Source organism: Mytilus trossulus, chromosome 1 (assembly GCF_036588685.1).
Source record: "Mytilus trossulus isolate FHL-02 chromosome 1, PNRI_Mtr1.1.1.hap1, whole genome shotgun sequence".
In the NCBI taxonomy this organism is placed as follows: domain Eukaryota; kingdom Metazoa; phylum Mollusca; class Bivalvia; order Mytilida; family Mytilidae; genus Mytilus; species Mytilus trossulus.
Window position 1 is genome coordinate 27,380,736 of NC_086373.1, and position 13,355 is coordinate 27,394,090.

Consider the following 13,355-nt stretch of genomic DNA (forward strand, 5'->3'; position numbering starts at 1 on the left):
TGGCGGATTGAACCTGGTTTTATAGCTAATTTATCAAACCGTATAACAGTCCCTTGAAATTCAATTTTTATTTTAATACATTGCAGCAATGTGCATAATGGGTACAAATGTTAAAATCTTGATCACTAAAAAAAATAGGAAGAATAAAAAAGCATACTGACTTCATCAAATGAGTTGAATAAGATGAAAAGAAAGACCAGAATAAAAAAAAATGCTAAAGCACAATGATCATTAAAAAAAAAATGCTAAAGCACAATGATCATAATTTAAGTACTGGGCAAGCGGATATTGCAACTTTGAAGACGAAATTCACTTTGAAACGTTCTTTTAATAATTTGATAGTAGGCAACTATGCCTTCATAGTTGCTCGAAAACCCGAGACCAGTTAAAATCATAAAGTACTGAACTTAAAGGGAATTTCAAAACTGAAAGTCCCTGTGCGATAATTAAGAATATGTATTCCACCGGAAAAAATATGTACTATAGACCACCAGTCTTAAGCAACTACAAATACCGCACCTGGTGGTATACCTCAGCTGTGCCACTAAATAAACGTGTTATAATTGGTAAAAAAAGTATATAGTACCAAATGGAATAAAGGATGAAGAATTTGTTTCGTCGGGAATATACATGCCATAAGTATATAACAAAGTTTAAAGTACATTTCTGTCTGGCGCACCAAATACCACTATTATAAGAGGAAGAACCAACATAACTTTTTCATGGGTAAAAACATTGGTCATCCAAACATATACCGACTATTTATTTTCAATTTGCTATTGCTGTGAAATGCATGCCACTGAACATTAACCATCCAAAAAACTATCCTCTGAACTGCCCGTTTACAAATATAAAGAAACTTCAGCGTAAGTTTCAAAAAGTGCGTTTCAACACCCTCGCTGTCGGGCATAATAGTGTCACAGTTGATGAATTTGAATTTGACTCTTTTCGGAGTCCTTTTTGGTCATATCCATTCGACTGTTTCGGTACTGTGTTGTTTCAGATGAAGGTAAATCCAGAAAAGTGCTCCAAACGTATATAATGTAATCTTAGCTAGCCAAGTGTTGCTGTCGTAACCATTGGCTAGCAAAGATTATGTAATGTATAATCGTTTCCATTTCATAACCTCGCCATAGTATAGGGAGCATTACGTTTTTCTCTTGTTAGTGCGTACGTCCTAAATCGGTTTTCGTTCTCTTGGCTTAGGGTTGCCTCGACCTAATGCTATTCCATTCTCTTATCTTTATATACATGTAAAAGTAAGGTAGGATTGCCAATGAGACAACTCTTGTGAACCAAGTGACACAAATTTAAAACTAGGTCACGAGCATAGTCGGCTGTAATAACAAACGGTACATATTTTCTGAACCAGATGCGCATTTCGACAATCAATGTCTTTTCAGTGATGCTCGAGGACAAAATATTTGAAAAATCCAAAGCTTATTTAAAGAATGAAAAACAAAAATCTAAAAAGGACAAACTAAAGTATAGCTAAAGGGTGTCTGGTGGTTGGACCCCTTTTTAGACGATCGATGCATTTGAATAGGGACATGTAGTTGGAACGCCTTTACCCTGGGTTTGGAACCCCCTTTTAAAATGGCTGGATCCACCCCTGTTGGGGAATGAGGGAGATCTTTTCTTAATTTTTAAATAATTTCAAAATATGTAACAGTATAAAAGGATAAATATAAAACCATTCAAAGAAATTAAGTTTACTTCAAACAAATGTTTTGAAACTGATGTGCAATTATTATTACTTTAACTTTAACTTTACCACGGATCATATATATGTTACATTGATTATCAGGGCCGTATGAAGGTTTTGTCCAGAGGGGGTGGGTGTGGGAGGGGCACTCCTCTCCTACAGGTTAGAGTTATTTTGAAAATGGGTAAGCCAATTTCAGGGTTTTATGCGTTTTTAGAACGTTAAATACATGATTTTCCATACTGTTCCAATAAGCTTTTAAACGATTAATCAGGCTGATATTTAATTGAAAAAACGTATAAACCATTGATGCACTGAAAGTATCTTTTATTTCAATATATTAAATCAATATAACAGTGGTACCTTTCAAAATTAACGTTACAATTTCATATATATATGATATTAACAATGCACACATCACTTTTGTTCCGCAATTATTTCGGATGAAATATATTACTAATATTCTTAGTATTCTCATATACACATAAACCTACTTGCATTTTCAAGGCCGTAACTAGGCATTTTATTTTAGTGAGGCAAAACAATTGAGCCGAGCGAAGCGAGGCGAAATTATTTTTTGGAGGGTATGAATTGAATGGTGCAAAATCATGCATTCTAGGCATTTTTAGAGCTTTTGATAATGTTTTGAATTTGGACACTTATTATTTAATTTTTTCATGTTTTAAGACTTTTACAAACAACAAATTTTTAACAACTTATTTAAATTTATATGTAAGATAATCATCCAAATATCATTGATTGAGTCTGCTGCCAGAACATAGAACAAACATCGATTCAGTAGAGTTTTCCAAATTTTTCTATGGCCGGTTCAGTCAAATCGTTTCAGAATCATAATTTGGTCGGCTGATATCCTTATCGCGATGAACATGGTGCATGACAAGACCGCACGACCTTTTGCCACTTATGCATGCTCTGCAAGTTTTCAGTCGTTTCAGGGCAGCCTGTGTTTCTTAAGGTAGCACATTATCATCAACACAATGATAACAACTCCATCAGCGATTCGGTCGCAGCATCGGTAGTAACAGACTGAGTTTTGTTTGCAAAAGTGAATTGAGCTTTCCCATAAGCACCATCATACAGTCGCAGTTACAAAATATTAAACCTACTTTAATGCTGACAAAGAGTAGACAAACTACCGATAGAATGAGATAAGATACATGTATATGATTCTATCAGTACATGTTTACATGTAGGTCCGTAATTTCAAATTATTTCTGGAAATAGTTGGTGGTATTTTAGTTTCAGAATCTATAAATGTAGGGGTGTCCGATTCCGAAACCCCGAATATAAAGAAACGAAATTCCGTAGTACCGAATGAATAAGTAAAGACAAAATATTGTATTAAAGGTTCTACCATTCCTCAATAATGTCAAATTGTAATATGGGATATTCTTTAAATTTTTAAGGTTAAAGAAACATGGATAAAAACTAATCTATGCATGTTTCATGTTATTTATATTTTATTTATCTGAAAAGAGAAAGATTAAAGTTTGTGAAATGAATACGCAGACAGGACTGTCCCCTTGCGATGCCAAGTACGCAGAAATATATTCACCGGTAGCAGTACCTACATCCTGTTCTATGAAACGAACAAAGATGCCCATCTTTGCCACACAGCAGGCCAACAGCATGAAAAAACAATTCCTGTCATATGGTACATTATGTACAACGTTGAATCCCAATTCACTCACGGCATCTTTAAGCTTCTTATTTTTTATCTGTCGGGATTCATTTTCCAAACTTTGTGTCACGATAGATCGCTGAATTATTTCGTCAAATTCCATTATTATAAGCGTTATAACTACACTTTTTTTTTATAGTCAAACTATTTTGAAACGCCTTATTCATTGTTAGGAGGCGCTCTCAACGATGTATGAGAAATGTTTATGGAAAAACACTTTTTAAAGAATAATATTCTGGTACAAAAAACTGAAGGTGTCATAACATTTAATTTCTAAGTATTGTGCTGATTATATACTTATTATGTCATTATACCAGTCATTAAAAATAGTGCTATGTGATATTTTTGAGTAATTTGTAATATATCTGTTGTATATATTTGTTGAAGAATTGAATAAAGATAAATAATAAAAAAAAAAAAACCTAGGTGTCGCTTGTAACACGTTTACTCCAGTATATGTTATAAAACATTAATTTTATATGACCAAACAAATCAATTCTCTCACTGTATGATATCAATAAAACCAGTTATTGTTCTGAAAAACACTCAACCCTAATCAACAATTTTGTGATAAGGAGAATCTTTACTACAAGGCTACCATATGTACATGTGTCAAAGAGACAACAACCCAACCATAGAGCAGACAACAGAAGGCCAACCATAGGTCTTCGATGCAGCGAGAAATTTTCGCACCCAGAAGAGTCCTACAGATGGCCCCTAAACATATATAATGCTAGTTCAGTGAGGATGGACGTCATACTAAAGATGATCTCTCAAACTGTATCATAGGTGTCCTATTCTGTAACAGAAAAGTTACGGTAACTTGTAAGCGTGGACGACAAGTGCTCATCCGTGCCTGAAAATTCTTTTTTTTTTTGAAAGAGGGGGTAGAATCACTGGCCAGTTTAGGGATTACATATATAATCACTAAAATTTTCAGGGATTATACATAATTACTGAAATGAAAAAAAAGTTTTATTTATAAAGAAAATGAATAAAAAGTTTTATTTATAAAGAAAATGAATAAAAAGTTTTATTTATAAAGAAAATGAATAAAAAGTTTTATTTATAAAGAAAATGAATAAAAAGTTTTATTTATAAAGAAAATGAACCATAAAAGTCAAATAATTTATGCTATAAAATCATATAAAACAATATTACACTGTATAAACATAAATTATAAAATGTTAAGCACAAAATATCAAAATGATAACCCTATTTTTATACGACCGCAAAAATTGAAAAAAATTTGGTCGTATATATTGGTATCAGGTCTGCGTTGTCGTCGTCTGTGGCGTCCGAATACTTTTAGTTTTCGCACTCTAACTTTAGTTTAAAAGTCAATATAAATCAATGAAATTTGAACACAAGGTTTATGACCACAAAAGGAAGGTTGGGATTGATTTTGGGAGTTTTGTTCCAAACAGTTTAGGAATAAGGGGCCAACAATTTATTCTTGGTTTTCGCACAATAACTTTAGTATAAGTCAATTGAAATCAATGAAATTTAAACACAAGGTTTATGAACACAAAAGGAAGATTGGGATTGATTTTGGGAGTTGAAGTCCCAACAGTTTAGGAATAAGGTGTTAAAAAGGGGCCCAAATAACCATTCTTCTTGGTTTTCGTACCATAACTTTAGTATAAGTAAATAGAAATCTATGTAATTTAACCACAAGATTTATGACCATAAGAGGAAGGTTGGGATTGATTTTAGGAGCTTTAGTCCCAACTAATTAGGGGCCAAAATTGAACTCGTGTATTTAGAGTCTTAATTTTGGGTCCCTTTTTCAAATTGGTCTACATTAATGTTTGATTTTAACAAAAATTGAATTCTTGGGGTTCTTTGATATGCTGAATCTAAACATGTACTTAGTTTTTTGATTATATGTTATAAACCAGTTTTCAAGTTGGTCCAAATCAGGGTCCAAAATTAAACTTTGTTTGAATTCATCAAAAAATCAATATATCAGTTTCTTCAATATGCTGAATCTAACCATGCATTTAGATTTTTAATATTTAGGACCGGTTATCATGGCAAATTGGTTCACATTGAGTTCTAAAGGGTCCAAAATTGAACTTTATTTAATTTCATCAAAAATTGAATTCTTGGGGTGAATCTAACCATGTATTTTGATTTTGGATATTGGAATACCTCAAAGGGATGGTAATAATTGTCTTTGGGAGTTATGGCTCTAACCGTTTAGGAATAAGGTGCAAAAAAGAGGGGCGAAGGGTTTCCAGGTTAATGGACAATTACAAAACATAATTTAAAAGCTGTGTTAGGTTGGTAATTGAAACTCATTTTTATATCTGACATAAACTGCTCTTTAATAAATTATTTATATTGGAAATTTGCCAAAAACTTTATTATTAATAAATTCCATTGGAAATTTGCCAAAAACTGCAGGTTAATGAACTTCATTGGAAATTTGCCAATATAAATTGTTGTTTTTATTGGAGTTATCTTTCTTTGTCCAGAATAGTAGTTAAATTAACTTAAATCCTGAAATTATATTAGGGAGTTTGTTGAATAACTATTAAAATGTTCAGTGATTATGTAAAATCACTGGTCATTTTCAGGGATTATATATAATTACTAATGAAATAATCGTAACATATATATGCGTTTGAATTTTAGTGACCCGACTTTTTACTGTTCTAGAGTAGTAGAGTTAGGCCCCTTAACAAATAGAAAAAAAAGCTGAAGTTTTTATTTTTGTTCTCCAACTTAAGTTTGCCTCAAGTGATCAACCAAATGTTTTGAACTTATACTCTATGTTTATTTTCACAAAACGCAGATCAAGTGCAAATGTGGGTAGTGTCACTTTTTCCATTATTATACGACATAAAAATTGTCGTATATTGGTATCACGCTGTCTGAAGACGGATGATATCCGGATAAATAGAAATCAATTAAATTTTAGAACAAGGTTTATAACCACTAAAGGAAGGTTGGATTGATTTGGGGTTTTGGTCTCAACAGTTTAGGAAGTATAGGGTCCAAAAAAGGGGCAAATACAAGCATTTTTTTCTTGGTTTTCGCACAATAACTTAAATATAAGTAAATAGAAATGTTTAAAATTTAAATACAAGGTTTATTCCCACAAAAGGAAGGTTGGTATTCATTTTGATAGTGTAAGTCCCAACAGTTTATAGGAAGTAGGGTCCAAAATTAAACTTAGTTTGATTTTAACAAAAATTGAATGCATGGGGTTCTTTGATATGCTGAATCTAAATATGTACTTATTTTTTTGATAATGGGCCCAGTTTTCAAGTTGGTTCAACTCGGGATCAAAATTAAATTAACTTTGTTTGATGTCAACAAAAATTGAATATATGGATTTTTGATATTTGGGCCCCTTTATCAAATTGGTCCACATTGAGTTCTAAAGGGTCCAAAATTAAACTTTATAGTGATTTCATCAAAAGTTGAATTCTTTGGGTTCTTTGATATGCCGAATCTTACCATAGATTTTAGATATTTTGGACCATAATAGGTAAATGTCCAATTTAATTTTTCTAAGTTCTTAGACCACATTTATTCTGTGTCAGAAACCTATTATGAGTTGTATCAAGCTTGAATGTTGTGTCCATACTTGCCCCAAATGTTTAGGGTTCGACCTCTGCTGTCGTATCACTGAGCTGCTCCCTGTGGAGCATCTGGTTGATATATATCTCTTTATTAAGCTAAATGCACACGGGGGCATCATCTGTGTTCATGGACACATTCACTTTTGTATTTTTGTTCTTAGTTATCCATTCAATCCTGATGTTATTGTCAATGGGAAGGGCAAATTAAGTTTGTTTTTGTTATTGTATTTTTTGGGGAAGGCCTGATTTAGAACAATATTTGTGTTCATATTGATTTTTCGGATTTCGGATACTGCCATTCCTTGGTTTTCTCATCGTCCCCAATTTTTGAACTTCATGGTATCGCAACTGTTAAATACATACAGTTTGTATATCAATCACAAAACGCTATTTGACAAAGGTAGCATGAAATGAAATTGTAAATGTTTGTTACAAAATGTTTTCAGTACAGACAAATAGCTTTAAAACGAAAATAGTGCAACTTATTCTACAATGTAAAATATGTTTTAAGGACAATTTAATTAAATCTTCATTTTTCTTGTAAATATGTTTTAAGGACATTTTAATTAAGTTCTTCATTTTCTTGTAAATTGCAGTTAGATATAAAATAAGTCAATAAAGAACTGAACTCATTATTTCTATTGCACGAACGGGTGGCAGTCGCTATACATAAAAGTGAAAGAACAACTAATCAATCATTGGTGGTCAATCATTGCAATCGAATCGTGACTGCATTAATACTGAGCGAAAAATCTATGAAATATCTGCTGTTTCAAAAAGGCAGAACATATATAAAAATAGGTCTGCAGACAAATACTGATTTAACTTCCTTAATTATACTATCATGGAAAATGTAGTGTTAAATGAAAACACGATTGGCAACATTCAATCTCATGAGAATCATTAAAGTTTGTTACACGCCATTATTCCGACAGCCCATTAGTCCGACAGCCCATTGGTCCGACAACCCATTAGTCCGACAACCCAATAGTCCGACAACTATGGAAAGCCAACGGGGTCAAAATTCTTACTTCGTAACTTGTCAATTTGTAACTTGTAACTGTGTGATTTGTCAATTTGTATATTGCTGTTTTGTAACTTGTCGATTTGTTAAATGTCGATTTGTATATTGTCTATTTGTATATTGATGTTTTGTAACTTGTCGATTCGTTAATTGTCAATTTGTATATTGCTGTTTTGTAACTTGTCGATTTGTTAAATGTCGATTTGTATGTATATTGTCTATTTGTATATTAATGTTTTGTAACTTGTCGATTCGTAAATTGTCAATTTGTATATTGATGTTTTGTAACTTGTCGATTTGTTAATTATATAAATGTCGATTTGTATATTGTCTATTTGTATATTAATGTTTTGTAACTTGTCGATTCGTAAATTGTCAACGTGTATGTTGATGTTTTGTAACTTGTCGATTCGTTAAATGTCAATGTGTGAAATGTCAATGTGTGAAATGTCATCGTTGTATTATGCTAACGATCATTATGACGACAGATGGCGCTCCGTTTCTTCTACGGTGTATAAGCCTCCTGTAAGTAGGAGCACCGGCATATGGAATATATACCAATGTAATTTAAATCAATTATGTAAAGCACATTTATATAAAAGAAAACAAATAGATAAATACATTGTTTGTTTTATATAGCATGTATATCAGGGTCTCGCTTTTATTTAGAGTTTACTGTACTGGTAACCAAACCTGGGACGGGCTTCCTTGTCAACTTCGCAAATATATTACTGTCACTTGGCAGGAAATTTATACTTAATATTTAACCGGCTCCAAATAAGACTAAATACATGAAATATAAGACGGTGCTGGAAAATTTATACTATAGTGTCCTGGGCATCAAATTTTGAACTAAATGTATCATGAATGGGAGAAATGGTTTGACACACATTATTCCTTAATATTATAATCTCAATATAAAAATTTCAGAAAAGAATGCAATTCTCTAATGATGTTTTAATACAAGAAGCAAATAGACGAACAATCTTTATTTATTTTGCTCCTGAGTAATGAAGATAAAAGATGTCACAGTTTATTATATCATATTTGAACTTTGCAAAGACAAACTGAATGGTTTTTTTTCAAAATGAGTTACTTGATTAATGTATACTATATATTAAAACTGTATTGAAAATGCACTATTTTGTAATAAAATCTAAAGGAACCAGAAAACTAAACGAGGACCTAAATTGGACTACCAATATTTCCAAAAATGCAACGTAGTCAAGAAGTCAAAATTAACACTAGGATTCCTGATAAGAAAGTTTTTCAAAAAAGGACAATCAATTGCTGCCAAGTGCCCGATTGAACAATTATCAGTCAAGAAACGTATTGAAAAAATTGCATATCAAGAACTTCAAAAAGTGTTTTGAGATGTCAACGAGCAAAATACCACAATATTCCAACTTATTTTTCGTAAAAACAGTATTCGAGTGGAACCACCTTGAAGAAACTGTAGTGCGCAAACCGCGAGCGTTGACAGTCGTTCAGAAACTGCTCTCGTGCATCGTCAATACATCGACGGCGCTCTGTCTATCGTTGTATTAAAGCTGTTTTTTTTTTTTATCCACAACGTTTTCCTACAGATACAGATACAACTCTAGAATGATCATGGTACTAGATCGAAATATATTAGGAGGTTTTCCCTCTGGATAGTTTGTTAATGACCATGATCGTAAAACTATGAAACTGTTTATTTTTTACTACACGCGTCACCTACTTAAAATTGACAATGGAAATGGGGAATGTGTCAAAGGGACAACAACCCGACCTAGGATCATGGTTGACTGCTGGACAGAAGAACCAGGCGGAATACAGCATGGTTTGTCAATTGAGTTAGGATTATATTGTTACGAATTCATTGCAAATGATTTTTTATTTTATATGACATGCACATTTAAAATCTTTTAGCTTTATTGATTAACATCGTGAATCATTTCGGTTAATTAACAAATGATCGACAAAATATAAGATTTGGTAAGGTTGCCGGGCTATAAGGAGGTGTGTCACCGGGTGGGGATTATATCGGGAATACTAGGCGTTAATAAGCAGCTGTTGCGATCGAGGGACTCGTGAATATTTTGATCTTTTTGGTTGTAAATTTTTATAGAACGGGAATCTGGTAGCGGCAATTTTTAAGCTTCTTGACCAGAAAAAATTCAGTAGGCATGTGTATCAATATATATATGTCAGTCCTTTCCCCTCCTGTCAGAATAAAATGAACCGATAATAGCATTTTAGTATTAATAGAAACGTTTATTACTAGAACCTGGGTTTTCCAGTAATGATGTAGCCTTTTATAGCCGACTATTTTGTATTATGTTTTCACATTGTTGAAGGCCGTAGGTTGCCTATACTTGCTTACATCGACTTTATTCTTCCCCCCAAGGGTGACTGGGGTATGGAAATATGGTCACTTGGTCTTCTCCCGACCGGCAGTAAAACGCTTGCCGAAGTGGGGCGTCCGTTTGGCTGTGCGGGATGTACCAAGTTTGCAGTCACGTCCGGTCAGAATGGGACGTTAAATCCGATGCCTCGTGTAAAGAGAGTGCCACGCTCTTTGCACGTAAAGAACCCTTGCAACAACTCTTTTGAGGGGTCCGTAGGTGGCCTGTTGCAAGGCAAAATTTCTGTCCCTATCCAAAATACCCTCATTTTCCAGTGGTAGTCCAAATTTCCCCGACCATCATCCCAAATGGCCTCTATCGTATCAACCTACCTATTGTATTTATTGTGAACTTGTTCTCGTCCTGAATATGCATGAAATATTTGCCACTGGACGTTAAGCAACCAACAATCAATCAATCGACTTTATTTGAACTTCGCTTTGGTGGATAGTTATCTCATTGTCAATCGTACGGTTTATTACCACATCTCCTTATTGTATTTACCTGAATAATCCAGTCGTTATATTCCACGGACCAACGACTATTTCAATTACCTTGCAATTAGGAGAGATCGATTACGTCGCGGGACTTGACTAGTCGGGATGTATGTTTATAGTTTCCGTTCTCGAACGAAAGTCCACATCAGTAAATAAAATAAAACTGGGGTCCTGTAAACATGCAATTTTTTAATCAATCAATTACAGCAAATGTGTAAAAGAAAGCAAATTAAAAAAATGCATGTTTACAGGACCCCAGTTTTATTTTATTTTGCTATTCCATATATTCAATATGGAGGTGCTCCTAATTACAGGAGGCTTATACACCGTAGAAGAAACGGAGCGCCATCTGTCGTCATAATGATCGTTAGCATAATACAACGATGACATTTCACACATTGACAAATCACGCATTGACATTTAACGAATCGACAAGTTACAAAACATCAATATACAAATTGACAATTTACGAATCGACAAGTTACAAAACATTAATATACAAATAGACAATATACAAATCGACATTTATATAATTAACAAATCGACAAGTTACAAAACATCAATATACAAATTGACAATTTACGAATCGACAAGTTACAAAACATTAATATACAAATAGACAATATACATACAAATCGACATTTAACAAATCGACAAGTGACTAAACAGCATTATACAAATTGACACTTAACGAATCGACAAGTTACAAAACATCAATATACAAATAGACAATATACAAATCGACATTTAACAAATCGACAAGTTACAAAACAGCAATATACAAATTGACAAATCACACAGTTACAAATTGACAAGTTACGAAGTAAGAATTTTGACCCCGTTGGCTTTCCATAGACAACCCATTGCTTCGACAGCCCAATACTCCGACAACCCATAAGTCCGACACTTATCAAGTCAAGTATCAGGGTATAATAACATTTGTCTGTCTGTATTATTACGTTTATAGATATGTAATATCATATTAAAAAATAACTCCGTAAATAAAACATAAGGATTAATCTAGGTAGTTCGAGTACTTTCTATACACTCAATTCGAAATCTGTATTTAGAATAGAACAGAAATAAGAGAATATTTCATTTTCCAAATTAAAGGGTCTATAAAGAGCATATAAATCAAGAACAACCAGTGATGGTGCCAGCTACTGATGATACCCACGACCAAATAATTCGGTAAACAGGAAGCTGTGGAGGTCTGAATCTGAAAAAACTATCACACAACAAAGCTGACTTATATAAACCTTGAAACCAAAATTTCAGAAATCATTGTATTGTAGTTCCTGAGAAAAATATGACGAAAATTTTCAACTTGGCTGTCATTTAAAAAGTGTTCGGTAAACAGGAAGCTGTCAAGTAATGAATCTGAAAACGCATCACACGATATAGCCGACTTTAATAAACCTTTCAGAAATCCTTATAATATGTTGAACGTTCATGAAAAAGATGCAACGAAAATATTCACGGGACGGACGGACTGACGAATGGACAGTTGGAGGTAAAACAGTTTGCCCCCACTTTTTTGAAGCGGCGGTATTATGATTATGTCAACATACAGATATTACAATACTAATATGATATAATTATATTTATAGCACCATATGATCCTCAGTCACAATCGAAGCCAAAACAAAACAGAAAAAAAAACCAAACAACACATTGATATCAAATAACAGTCAGCATCAAGACATGTACTACATAATTCAATCATCATTTTTGTTCTATAATAGTAAGGGTTTCTTGTGTTATAAACATCGAAGATTTATCATTTTTATCCAAATTTTTACAGTTCTAACCTGTGCTAGAAATATGCTAAAAGTGTTCCTCCCACAAATTATTATGAAGTGAGCATTCGATTGAAAAATGAATCCTCAATTTTATCATCTGTACAATGCGATTTTTGAGTATCTGACATTTTCAATTCTCAATGTAATGGGTGAGCAACGATTCTTAATTAACATTATGAACTACCTTTCTTAAAATCAATGATATCTACATATTTTTCTTCTTGAACACTATTTTTAAATGAAAAATAAGTGTCCAGTTTGTCACCAAACACATAATGTACTAAGTTTTTACAATTAGACAATTTGACAAAGATACAAGCGGGATAAGAATGTCACACATTGTCTTAGATTTTTTACGAGTTATGGGCTTTTATACTGCATTCGCCCTATTTGAGCAGTCAAAATGCATTGACTGTATATTTCTATGTCATATAGAGTGACTGACCAGATGTCACTCTTCCTTATGAATATTTAGATATAAGTTGCCGAAATGTTCATGCTTGTCATATTTGTTTTTCGTCATAAGTTTTGTTGTAAATCATCAGTCCTGCATTTCCACCAACCATTACACAAGAGACATGTTTTTCTTGATTTTAGAATAAGCTCGGGATATAAAATCGGTATCCCTACAAGAATATTGAGTGT